General features: G+C 36.9%; 1 long non-coding RNA gene and 1 pseudogene across 1 annotated transcript; one reads left to right on the top strand and one right to left on the bottom strand.

Annotated features, from left to right (window-relative positions):
* The first annotated feature begins 3,722 nt into the window (after nucleotides 1–3,722).
* LOC147870896 (protein N-terminal asparagine amidohydrolase-like) lies at nucleotides 3,723–11,827 on the top strand (annotated as a pseudogene).
* On the bottom strand, nucleotides 7,797–10,100 carry LOC147870897 (uncharacterized). Its single transcript, XR_015533086.1, has 2 exons — nucleotides 9,992–10,100; nucleotides 7,797–8,066 (listed from the first exon to the last, which is right to left on the bottom strand). It is a non-coding gene; the product is annotated as an uncharacterized LOC147870897 (long non-coding RNA).
* Nucleotides 11,828–11,959: the final 132 nt, after the last annotated feature.

The following is an 11,959-nucleotide window of genomic DNA, read 5'->3' as shown; positions in this document are numbered from 1 at the left end:
TTTTGATCAAACCACATGAACCCCCCCTGAAAAGGGGACTGCCAGATTATGTTACTGAGGCCACGATCGTCTGATCAGGGGTTCGAAGCCTCCGACTCCAAAGAACACGGAGAGGGAAGATAAGCCACTTCGAGCCATGAGGCATGGCTCACACATTTTGGGGGACCTTGATTGTCCTCCACTCTTGTTTTAAGCAGTCTCTGAAGATTCCTCGCTAGTTAAGAATCCAGACGAAATAGCAAATTGAGAAATTTTCGAACATCTTTCAGGGTTCAAAGGGACAAACTTATTTTGGTCCAAAATTCTTCACGAACAGCCCCTTTGGAACGTTTGCACGCCTCTACATCGGGGAAGGGGTGCTCCACAGGTTAAAATCAGTGCAACATAGGCAACACGGAGCTTCTAATCTTGCTCCGTGGAAACATATCACTTCTTGAGCCAAAACCCTGTCCCCTGAGGGGGTCACAGTAGAGAGCATACTGAGGTCTTGGCTAACGTAATCATTAACTGGCGGTAAATTATATTTCCCTCGTAAAGACAGACAAGTAATACTTGAAAGTTTGTTTCAGAACATGATAAAGTCTGTAACGATAGAGCTCAGAGCTCTGTGATTTCTTTTGTTAGATCCCTACTAGAGACTTAGGTTTTGCTTTGATTGTTCTGTGACTCGCCCAAGACACATGAGCGTTTAACACTATTATTCTGGAAAAAGTCTCTTTCTCAGCTGTGAGTTGCCGAGTCAAATGTAGAAAAGGTAAACTTTGTCGGAATGGACGTGCTAAAACAATGTATGAACAGAGAATGAACCAAAGCAAGATTAGTAAAAATGACTTGTTTAAGGAGTCCCAGGGGAGACCATAAGCACAATGGCTAGACCAAGATACAAAAGCTGGTTTGGACAGGGAACGAGAATAGTGGTCGGCAGATAAAATTAAAAAATGTGCAGTTGGTACAGCTGAGACACACAAGCGTAGGAAAGACATGAAGTGAAGGATTTGACCATGAATTACGTTTCGGCAGTGTGTTGTACTGCCATCTTCAGACGATGTGTTTCCGTACTTACACGTTCATATCGTTTCGTTTTGTATTAGATATAATACATGTGAAAAGAGAACATTGGTTGAATGTGTTATGACGTCTCTGTATTCAAAGTATAAAGAAAAATGGATTAATTGCTTCTGGATTGTTGGTGACTTCAAACAGTGACTGGACTGAGTCATAATCTACAGGATAAGAATTGTTTGTGTCCGTCACATTTTAATAATATGCTCGGAAATTATATAGACGCTCCCACGGTTTCGGAAGACCCGGCTTACACAAACCGTCCCATATAGCATAAAACACAATTTTCTGCATCTTAAAATTAAGTGTTTTGTCGTGCGCTGCCAGAATATGATTAAAATGTAAACGAAATTTTGTTTTTATAAACGTTTCCTATCCTTACTAAGGCGTTTCTCCGCGCTAGCTTCATCTTCATGTTTTCATTTCTTTTCTACAAAGCAGAGACATGTAAAAACGCGTATACATACGTACGTACGTATATTACAGCAGCTATTTCGATTTACACAAAATTCGGGTTACACAATACCTTCCAGAACGGAATGATAGCGTAAGTCCGGGAGGATCTGTATTTCGTAACGGAATAAACATAATTTCCTCACGCTTTCCTTACAGCGTGCTTTTAGAGGTACGAACTACGGTGCTGCGATGTGGTGCTCACTATGGCCACCAGATCGCATCACCTCACGAACTTCCTCATACGTCATTTATTTTCATCGCTTGTAGGATATCCAAAAAGTACAATTCTGAGACCGTGCAGGATGGCGCAAACGCCATGTAAAATTTTATCGAAATATGTCCTTCTCGAGTTGAATGGATTAGACGGACGGACGGACGGAGACACGAACTTTGCGCAAAGAACGCGTAATAACTAGCACAGACGGGCGTTTGCATGACTGAGCTACTTACTCAGGAAAATAACATTTACTTAACGTGAACGTGCAGAAGCTAAGAAGCCTTCGTTGAGCGGTGGGGCTGGAAGGTCTTGTTAATGTACCAGCGTAACATCTGATAATGTACGTGTTCCTAACAATTACGCGAGCGAGCTTGGAATAAACCATGCATTCAGTGGGAAGGGAAAATATGAACTTGTTTGTTGCCAAACACATTACATAGATTTTCCAGACTGATCTCTTTTCTTAACTTAAGCATACTTTAAATGTATTAATATTGGTAAACTATTGTCATGTTTCAGTAAGTACATATATATCTCATTTCCATCATTAATAATAACACGACAATAACACCAACAGTTGGCACAGTATCATAAAATAAACTACTGAATTAGCTGTCCGTCACAGCTCCTACAAGACTTGTTCGTTAATATTTACTTATTTCTCTCTCCCATTCTTTTATTGCTGATGAGGGTGTGAATAATGACCATCACAAAGTCTAAATTTAAAGGAACGAGAAGGTTGGTTGTCTTGTGCACTGAAAAAAAGTCGACGAAACTCCGCCCTAAGAGAAACCTTGCATAGGAATGGTTTTGCTTTGTACTGCAGACATCTGTTCTTGAAGACGACAAATTTGCGATAAAAACACATCCCACGAGATGTAATTTACACTCCAGTAAATGAATTCTGGTGTGTGTACTCAGGACACTTGTCAGTATACCAGCGCATTAATGGCCTGTGCTATTTAACCTAAAGCTGTGATATCAATGTAGTCACTGCAGATTGGATTCCTAAACCGAATGACCTCGTGGGGGGTGTACAGATTTTCAAACTCTGTATTCCTGAGACAATAATTTTACTAGAGATATTCAAATCCTCCATTTTATTGTGCGTAAGATTTTCACAAAGTAACGAAAATGGCTCCTCAAATATTCATTAAGCACTCTCAAAATTCGCAAAAATATCAATCGGTTTCCACCTCCAAGATTTCTAGGGCACTGGTAAATCCATAAAATTGAAAAAAAGTACTTAACGTTCAAAAACATATCAATAGATTTCTGCCCCCCCCCCCTTCCCCATAGTACACTGGCAATTAGGAGTTCCATAAAATTAATTCTAGACTCAACTATTAGTGGAAACACACTGACACACCTATCAATCAATTTAAGTACTACTACACTGCGTGCAAATACGTCCACTACAGCTACCTGAAAGCTAAATAGATACGCCATCTGTTGAACAATATTACAGCCTTCACGGTTTATCGGTGATTTGATTTTGCGAAGTTGGCCGCTCTGCAGGAAGCCATCTTGGATCGTAGTTCCGTTTCCAGCCGAGGTAGTGCGAATTTGCGGTCGGACCATAACATAACCTAAAGGTAGATTCCTTTCAGTTCAGAACCTTTTTCTCTATCTAAAATAGTACAATTAACAGTATTCAAAACCTTGATTTTGCCCATAGTTTTTTATGGGTTTGAAGGTTGATCTATAACACTAAGGGAGGAACGTGGACTGAGGGTGTTTGAGAACAGTGGCTGAGGAGAATATTTGGACCCAAATGGGATGAAATGCTAGGAGGCTGGAGAAAGTTCCACAAGGAGAAGAAATGGGCAGGGCATGTAGCCCCAATTTAAAAGACACACGGGGTTTTGGTAGGCAAACCAAATGGAAAGAGACAACCAGAAGATCTAGACGAGAATGGAATGGCATGGACTGGATTCATCTGGCTCAAGATTGGGACCAGTGGCAGGCCCTTGTGAACATGGTAATGAACCTTCAGGTTCTATAAAATGTTTGCAATTTCTTGAGTGACTGGGAAAATGTTGACTTCTCAGGAAGGACTCATCGTTTTGGAAGAGGAGGGCTATGTGACATGTCCTATGATGCTGCCAAAAGTACCTAATGGAGAAGTCCAGGAAGATTTTAAGGAGAATTGTAAGGAAATTCTTTATTGATGTATTTGGATTTAGAAAAGAGAACCATGATAGTGGCAGAACTTTCTTTTACAACATTATTGCCTCTGTAAGTGAATGATTCATAAAAGCATGAAAATATTTAGTGCTTTTCACAAGAGTGAATGAAGCAGCTCTCCATCATCCAATGTTCTTGTAGCGTATCAATCAGACTACAAATGTAACAGTGATTTAAGCGGCACTCATGGTTAAGGTCGATATTGCAGTTATTGTACAAAAGCTGTTCCTTTTAAGGTTCATCCATTCTCCCCCTCCTCATGGTGCTCTGTACTCTCAAAATGTCGGTGTTTACTCCAGTAAACTACCCTACATGGCTGGTAGCCCTAGAAGAATTAATTATAGGCCATAGTCAATGTTGGTTGAAACATAAAACCATGAAAATATGTACCAAATTTATATTTATGTTATCTTTTCAATTATCCTAACTTTTAAAGTTGTTTTCCTGTGATAGCATAATAGCATAGCAATTCAAGTAAAAGATTTTGTGAAACCATATCCATGTTGTGGTGTTTTCTTATGCATGCACATGCCATTGAAAATAGTTGACAGGATCTGCACAGATTGTTGAAGCTTGAGAAATTAGTCTTAACTTCATACAAGGCACATATTTATACATGCCAATAACTTCACTGTCATGAATATTCCTCTTAGTTATATGTCAGATTATTTTCTTCGTACACTGAGATTGAACTTCATGTAGATAATACGAAAAATCTGAGTTTTTGTTACATTGAATATTGTTCCAGTCAAGTGTGTTCTGGCATGCAGTATTCAACTTCTTCATTCATGGTTTATTTAATGATGCTTTCAGTTGTTCAGATTATATACTGTCAGATGACATTGACCTGGAGAGACTGAGGAAAATTATGAAGCACCTCTGTCAGGATAGCCTGCCTCTGGCTGAGATTTAAACTTGGGGTTATCATGAATATAGAGCAGAAGTACTAGCTGATTGACTGCATCATTCAGTGGCTCTCAGTAAAGCTGTTGCATAATATAATGTTATAATTTGTCGAACACTGAAAGTTGCTCATGTAGAATCAAACAGATTTCATCATTAAATTATTTGACTGTCACCCAGCTTGTTAACTTAATTCCTCTTATTGCCCACGTGATAATTAAATTCAGTTACATACTAGCAATGCTTTTTCACTCCCTGTTATATGTTATGGGCATTTCAGGAACATGAACTGTAGTCATTTTCTTTTCCATGTTGCAGGTAGAATGGTTCTAGTGCTGAGTGGCGTGCTACAGGAGGAGGTGCCTCCCAACACGCGGACCTTATTTCACAATCAACCATTTTATAAGGACTCGGCATCACAACTGCTTGCTATTCCTACAAAGGTGGTAGGATCTGTTGGCCTCCTCTATGTCCAGCAAAGGGAATTGGCAGTTACTGTACCCCATGACAGTATGTATCAGGCATTTAAGTGTGCATTGTAAGAATCCTCATAACTTTTATGCTTGAAAAGGATAGGCAGTTTGTGAGAATCAAGAAACAGAATGGGTACAAGTAGACATTATAAAATTCAATTTGAAATGTGCAACAAATTGTAGGATATATATTCATGTGTCTCTGAGTTTATGTTAGCCTGACTATGTCACAACACCCGTATGCTTCTTAGTAAGATTGTATTATTTGGAGCCAAGTGTGAATACGTAGACTTGGTTACGTTAATGGTGGCTTTTATTAACTGGCTATTCTTCCTTACACTTCAAATATGGATGTTTTGGTGGAAAGTAATGTTTTCTTTTATTTTAGTCCTGTTAATATCTGACTGAAGTCATTCAAATGTTTCTTCAGCCAGAGTATGACATATGATTCTTGAAGGATGTTGTGACTTTGAATGATAGAGGATGTTATGGTCTATTTTAAGACTTAATTAGTTAACTTCTCATAGATGTAAATTCACAAAGAACTTCTTTTGTTTTTGTAATTTATTGGTGTGTTTACTACTAAAACTTACTGAAATGCATTGTTTAAGTTAGACCATATTTTTCTGTCTGCCTGTCCACAATTAATGTTCACGAACTGCTGAACAGATTTGTCCAAAATGAAATATTGGGAAATTGTCTTAAAATTTGTCAGCACCTTTCAATTGTTGCTTGTTTCGGACAATATTAACAGGCACTTTGCACATGGTAGTGAGTGGATGTGGAATTCCTCATCCATTCACAATGGCCAAAGGTAAAATTATAGTCATCAGAATTGTTATGTTGTGTATATATTTCCTAACTTGTTTGTGATCAATTTCTTTGGTGGTTCTCTCATAGGTTTGATTACATGTATTTTTTCCATTGTTCATGGTCTATTCTTTGTTCAGTCAGTATTTTGAAAACTTGATTGTGCATACAAATTAAACTTTTCTCCTTTACAGAAAATGTAAATATTCTTGGGTCAGATGACGTCACAACATGCATCGTTGCTCTCCGTCATTCAGGTAAGTGTTTAAATTATAAGTTGCAGTAACTGTCATACTGCAGCACAACATATTAGACAGTATAATATGGAGTAAAATAGGCAGCGGAATTCACCATAAATCTGTCAGTGCCCGAAACATATTTATACTGATCTGAAAATCTGATGTATTGGAACCTGTCCTTTTTGAGATGAATCCAGTTCACATCCTGGTGAGACAGGTAGTAGATGCTGAGGAATAAATTAATGCTGTGCATTTCATTGTTTATGTAATTGTCTTTAGTTAGTGTATCTGGCACAGTCAATTTAGCAGAAACTTTATGTAGTTACAAATTGATACACCGTAACCAACATCCAGCTTCTCCTGTTGAGAATGCCTGTCTCTTCACCTGACCGCTCTTCATTCTTGGTCTTCCAGTATGTTGTCTTGAAGGCGTAGTTAAAGAATGATGACTGGCTGTCATTACAGGATCAGGAGCTGTGGCAGTAGCGCATTTGGATGGTGCTGGAACAGATGAGGGTGTTATGAACGTGATTCATAGAGTCCAGGAATTAGCCTTGGGTTATCCTGAGGGACGTCTAGAATTGCAGTTCATTGGTGGTTTTTTCAGATAGCCATAATTATTCGGAAGGGTTGTTCCACAGTATCATGTGTAAGTCATTATTTATTTTCCTTTGGAACAGTTTCATAAGTGTTGCTTGCCATATACAGTCTGCTTTAGATTTTAAAGGCAAATTGTCAGTGATCACATTAACATATCCAAATTGAATGAAGTTCTTAACATGCTTCCTCCCATATGAAGCTATGCAGACATATAGAAGGCTGTATGAGGGTCACCCCAAAAATAATGCCTATCTTTTTAGGCACATTAAAATCCCTATAGAGAGCCTATTAGAATTACTGTAAATCCATTTGTATGTGTGACAACTTGAGGAAATCTGAACAGATTTTTTTAAAAATTTAGTATTGTGAATTTTAAAAAAAAAATTGTTGAGCAAGTTCAGTTTTGGTTTGAAGTGAACATTGATAATGATCACTGTATATTTTCTATGAAAGATGTGATTACAATTGAAATTTGTGGTTCTTATCACATTTTAAGCAGGGCGATGTGATAACATTTTTGATTGTGAAGTGATAAGATCCAATAGAGATGAAGTTGTATAGAGATGATGGTGATGTTTGTGTGCATACAATAGAAAGATTGGTACAAAGCTCGGGGTCCACAGTGGCCGTGTCATCTTAGGTGTGGGCCTTGTTCCGCTTGGTTGCTGGGACCGTGGGTTCGAATCCCACTCAAGCCATGGATGTTTTTCCGCGTTTTTTTGGTGTTGTGCTGTCCTGTGTACAGGTAGAGGCCTTGTGATGGGCCGATCCCTCTTCCAAGGAGTCCTACCGAATGTCTATAGATCAAGCCAACGAAAAGTTGGGACCTGCAGTGCTCAGGCACTTGAAGAACGGGTCGTTTCCAGTATCCCCAGTATCCAGGTACAAAGCTCAAATTGGTAACAACTTGGACCTGAATTATAATTAATATTAATTTTATCATTAAATAAACAGATCTGAAATATGTATATTACCTGATAGTGGTCATATGAAAGTCCAATGCATTGTAAATAATTCCTCTAAAGAAATTATAAGAGAGTTGTAATATTTTTAATCACTTTTTGTTTCTATGGCATAGAACTGAAACACAGACTTCTTTCTGTTTCTTTATTTCAGCATCTAAAACATAAAGAGAAGTGTTGGTAAATATCTGGTGGAACATTTCTTCAGCAAGTAGCATATAAATGTTACTGTTTAAAGAACATGTTAAAATTGATTGCTTTTATTTATGGTTTGGCTGTTTTTCTGATCAGATCAGTGTTGACTTTGTACCAGCCAATATATTACTTAATTCTCATGACTTTATCACTATAATTTCCTTAATTGCATAATAGTCCTTCATTTTTCTGACAGAATATGCTGAAATTATATAGATAAAGCTATGTTAGAACAGAATAGAGAAACAAATTTTCTTTTGACTTATAGGAAGAGAAGTTTAGTAAAACCACTAAAGGTACGGCCTAATACCTGACAGGATTATGATGATGGTGATTGATAACAATATTTTGTTCTGTTTCGGAGTTACTAGACTTTTTAGGGCTTAAATGCATTGTGACTGCCTTTTTTACCCCAGAAGGAAAACTGATTTCTTTTCATGTTTATGAACTTGACAGGAGGTCAGAAAGAGGGCCTCATGTTATCATTATGTACAATGCAACTGACTACATCATGATAGCCACGATTGTGCGTCAAGGAGAAAAGCAGGACAGTAGAAGTTAATGTACAGTGGAAGCATTATGTTATATAGAAAATGTGAGATCATGAAGTGTTGTTAGACTTTTATGTATTCCATCATAATATACTAGCCAAAGTACATGTTGGCTTGACTTTTTATTTATAAAATGCAGAACCACTCTTTTCAGTAATGAAATAACAGATTTTACATAAAATTGCAGAAGAAACTGGAAATACTGCATTAAAAGAATGAGGATCAGAAAAATAAAATTAATATGTCAGTTCAGTGAAGGGAATTAGTGACGTTGACCCCTAAAGTGTTCGAAGCTTTTTTTGATTTTGATTTTGGTGTATCCTGTAATTTGTTTTGTTTGCTGACGTGGTATGCCTCTAAATCATGATAGATCCAAATATCTTTTTATACTTATTTTGCTAATGCAGTATTAAATAATCCACTGATCTGTTAGGCAGTCAGTCATGTATGTGGCTCCAATGTGTGACATTCAGAAAGCCTTAATGTACTTAATTAAATGTAAGTGGTTGCATAATATATAAAGCAAAAATCTTATTTAAATATTTTGGAATATCTCGAGATATTCCAAAAGCAGGGAAACTTGTGAATTAGAAGAGTCTGAACGTTTTTTGTTCTTTAGGCAGTGTTCTGATTAACACAGGTACTTCCTTTCAGATAAAAGAAATTACTCACTACATGCCCAATATAGTTATGATCAAAATCACAAGTCCATATTTGATTTTACTAGTGTGGTCTACTAGGTTATGTCCCTGAAGATAAACATGATATGTTCAAAATTATGTGGAGTAACATATTATCTCCAGTTTCAAGGTAGAATATTGAAGTGATATATTATTCCAAAACCATACAACCATTTACAAGACTGCTCAGCATCCTAACCTAGAGGACCACAATCCACACTGTCACCACTCTGAAAACCTAAAGGTTCATACAAAAACTGCTGATTTAGCTGACTGAATTAATTGAAGAGTTTGCCCACAACAAAAATGTGTTATAAATACCAGATTAAGGAATCAAAGTTTGTATTATGTGATATTTAAGGTTCTCACAGTGGTGAGTATGAAGACGACTGTCTCCTGGGTTGTTGCACCACGTAATGTTGTAGACATTTACCAGTGTTCCAGAGGTACTTGCTGCCTCCATCATCAGGGTTGATCATTGTGATGATAAAAGCAGCAAGCACCTCTGAAACACTGATAAAATTCTAGCAGACTACATGGTGTAACAACCCAGAAGATCGCTCTCTTTGTACTTGTATTATCTTTGTTAAACCAGCGTCTGTGAACTCTGCTCAATCTTTAACTCCAATATTAGCCGTGCATCACAGCATACTCACTGTCCAGTTGACCATTCATCAGAGTAGTGTACCTCTAAACCATTAAACCCCAGGTACAAGGTTTGAAGTTCCCTTTTCTCCTACAATAGAGAATAAGTGGTTACTATTCAGACAGTCATATGTTAAAATTGTTACAGATTCCTTCCATAAGCAGTTAGTAGAGATTGATTTGACGCTTGCCTGTGTGGGAGAACTGAACACTACAAATTGTGGTGGTATTCATTGGTCAATACTTTACGGAGTTGGTGAGTTGAACAGAAATAGTCCATCTTTTTTTATTGCTCATTATGTCCAGTTGCAGATAGTTAAATTACTTTCTCTTACGCTCAGCAGAATATAGGAATAATCAAAATCTTGGTAATACTCAAGTATATCCAAAGTACCAATAATAGAATCGTAAAAGTCCTTATTTTGCCATGAAGCATGGAATTTGGTGTTGCATCCTCTAAAATATGTGATAATAGGTAAGAGGCTCCAGGAAATGAAGAAAAGTGAAAACATTTGGATAATCAGTTCATACAAATGTCTTTGTTACTGTCTTTTTTACATTTTATAAGAAAGCACAGAATGTCTGTTCCCTTTTCTCATTTATATTGGAATTTTTAATCAAGTATGACCCAAAATGATATATTTTGTTCTTGTGTTTATATCAAGTCCGTTCAGTACAGTCCTTGACAAGCTAATAATAGTCACTAATCTCATCAAGAAATTCCACACTTTTTATGGAACCTGATGGTTCATTACACTGTTGCAAGAGCTTGTAATTGATCCCTGTTCTGAATCCCGTGAGTCCACTCCATATCCTCATGCCTTACTTTTCTGAGTTTCATTTTAATGGTATACTTACACCTACATCTTGGTCTCTCAGTGGTCTCTTCCCTTCAGATAACCAACTTATATTCTGTATGTGTTTCTCATAGCTCCCATCCATGCTACATGCCTTGCCACTCTCATCCTACCTGATTTGGTCATCCTAATAATACTTAGAGGAGATAAGACTGTCACTCTGAACTTCCTGTCTTGTAATGTTCATCATCACATATGTATTTTAAGAAGGGAAATTAATCATGTGATATAAAATTCCAGTCAGTGAAGAACTGATTTTGATTTTGCTATAATTTATATAACAATTAAATTGACACTTCGTCTACTTAAAGCAGGTTTTTGTACCCATTCTCTCAGTTGTGAGATATTATACCATCAGCTTGTAAATTCCTATGTTTTAAATATTAATGTTTAATTTTCTTTTAGATTTTGGATGTGTACGATTGTCAGCTGGGATTGTTACGAATTGGACCATTTAATTATGATCCTCTGTGAGGTGTTGACCTCTGGTTAGAGCAGACAGATGATTTCATTTTCCAGCATTTGTCCACAGCACCAGAAGTAGAGCCACCTCATTTTGTCATGCAGTAGAATGTGTATGTTTAGCTTAATTTAAAATATAGTGTATTTGAATTACGGCGGTATAAAGCAGTGATTATGGAGCCATCCACTTAGTTGTGAAGAGAATTTCTTTCCCAATACAAGACTGCATTCAGAAAATAAACAGATTATCAGAAGGACAAGTGAATCACATTGTATATCAGTTGTATTTATAATTTTTACTGTTTGCACATTCAAATTGTCATATGCCACACAGTTCAATTAAATTTTTCTTAATTTCTTTATACAACATTTTAATTGTTAATAGCAGAGTTTAAACTGTCTGAATTAGAAGACGTACGTCTTTGTACTCACCATCATGAGAACCTCAGACCTTACATTTGAATTTTATGTAGCAGAAATGACAGGAGCATTATCAAGTGATAATAAATCAAAGTACTGAAAGATTAAGCATTAGATATCTATAGACTAAGTAATAAAATAAGGATTACTAACTGGAATTAACCTTTATTCTATTGTAATAAGGGATTTGCTGCCAGCCAGACTTGAACTCCAAAGGTTAATATTTGAGTGATAGGCTAT

The sequence above is a fragment of the Zootermopsis nevadensis genome, unplaced genomic scaffold (genome assembly GCF_977971745.1).
Source record: "Zootermopsis nevadensis isolate Lab colony 2312 unplaced genomic scaffold, Znev_1.0 Znev_ptg000085l, whole genome shotgun sequence".
In the NCBI taxonomy this organism is placed as follows: Eukaryota; Metazoa; Arthropoda; class Insecta; order Blattodea; family Termopsidae; genus Zootermopsis; species Zootermopsis nevadensis.
The sequence above is the reverse complement of the archived record's forward strand: the minus strand, read 5'-3'. Positions and strand labels throughout refer to the sequence as shown.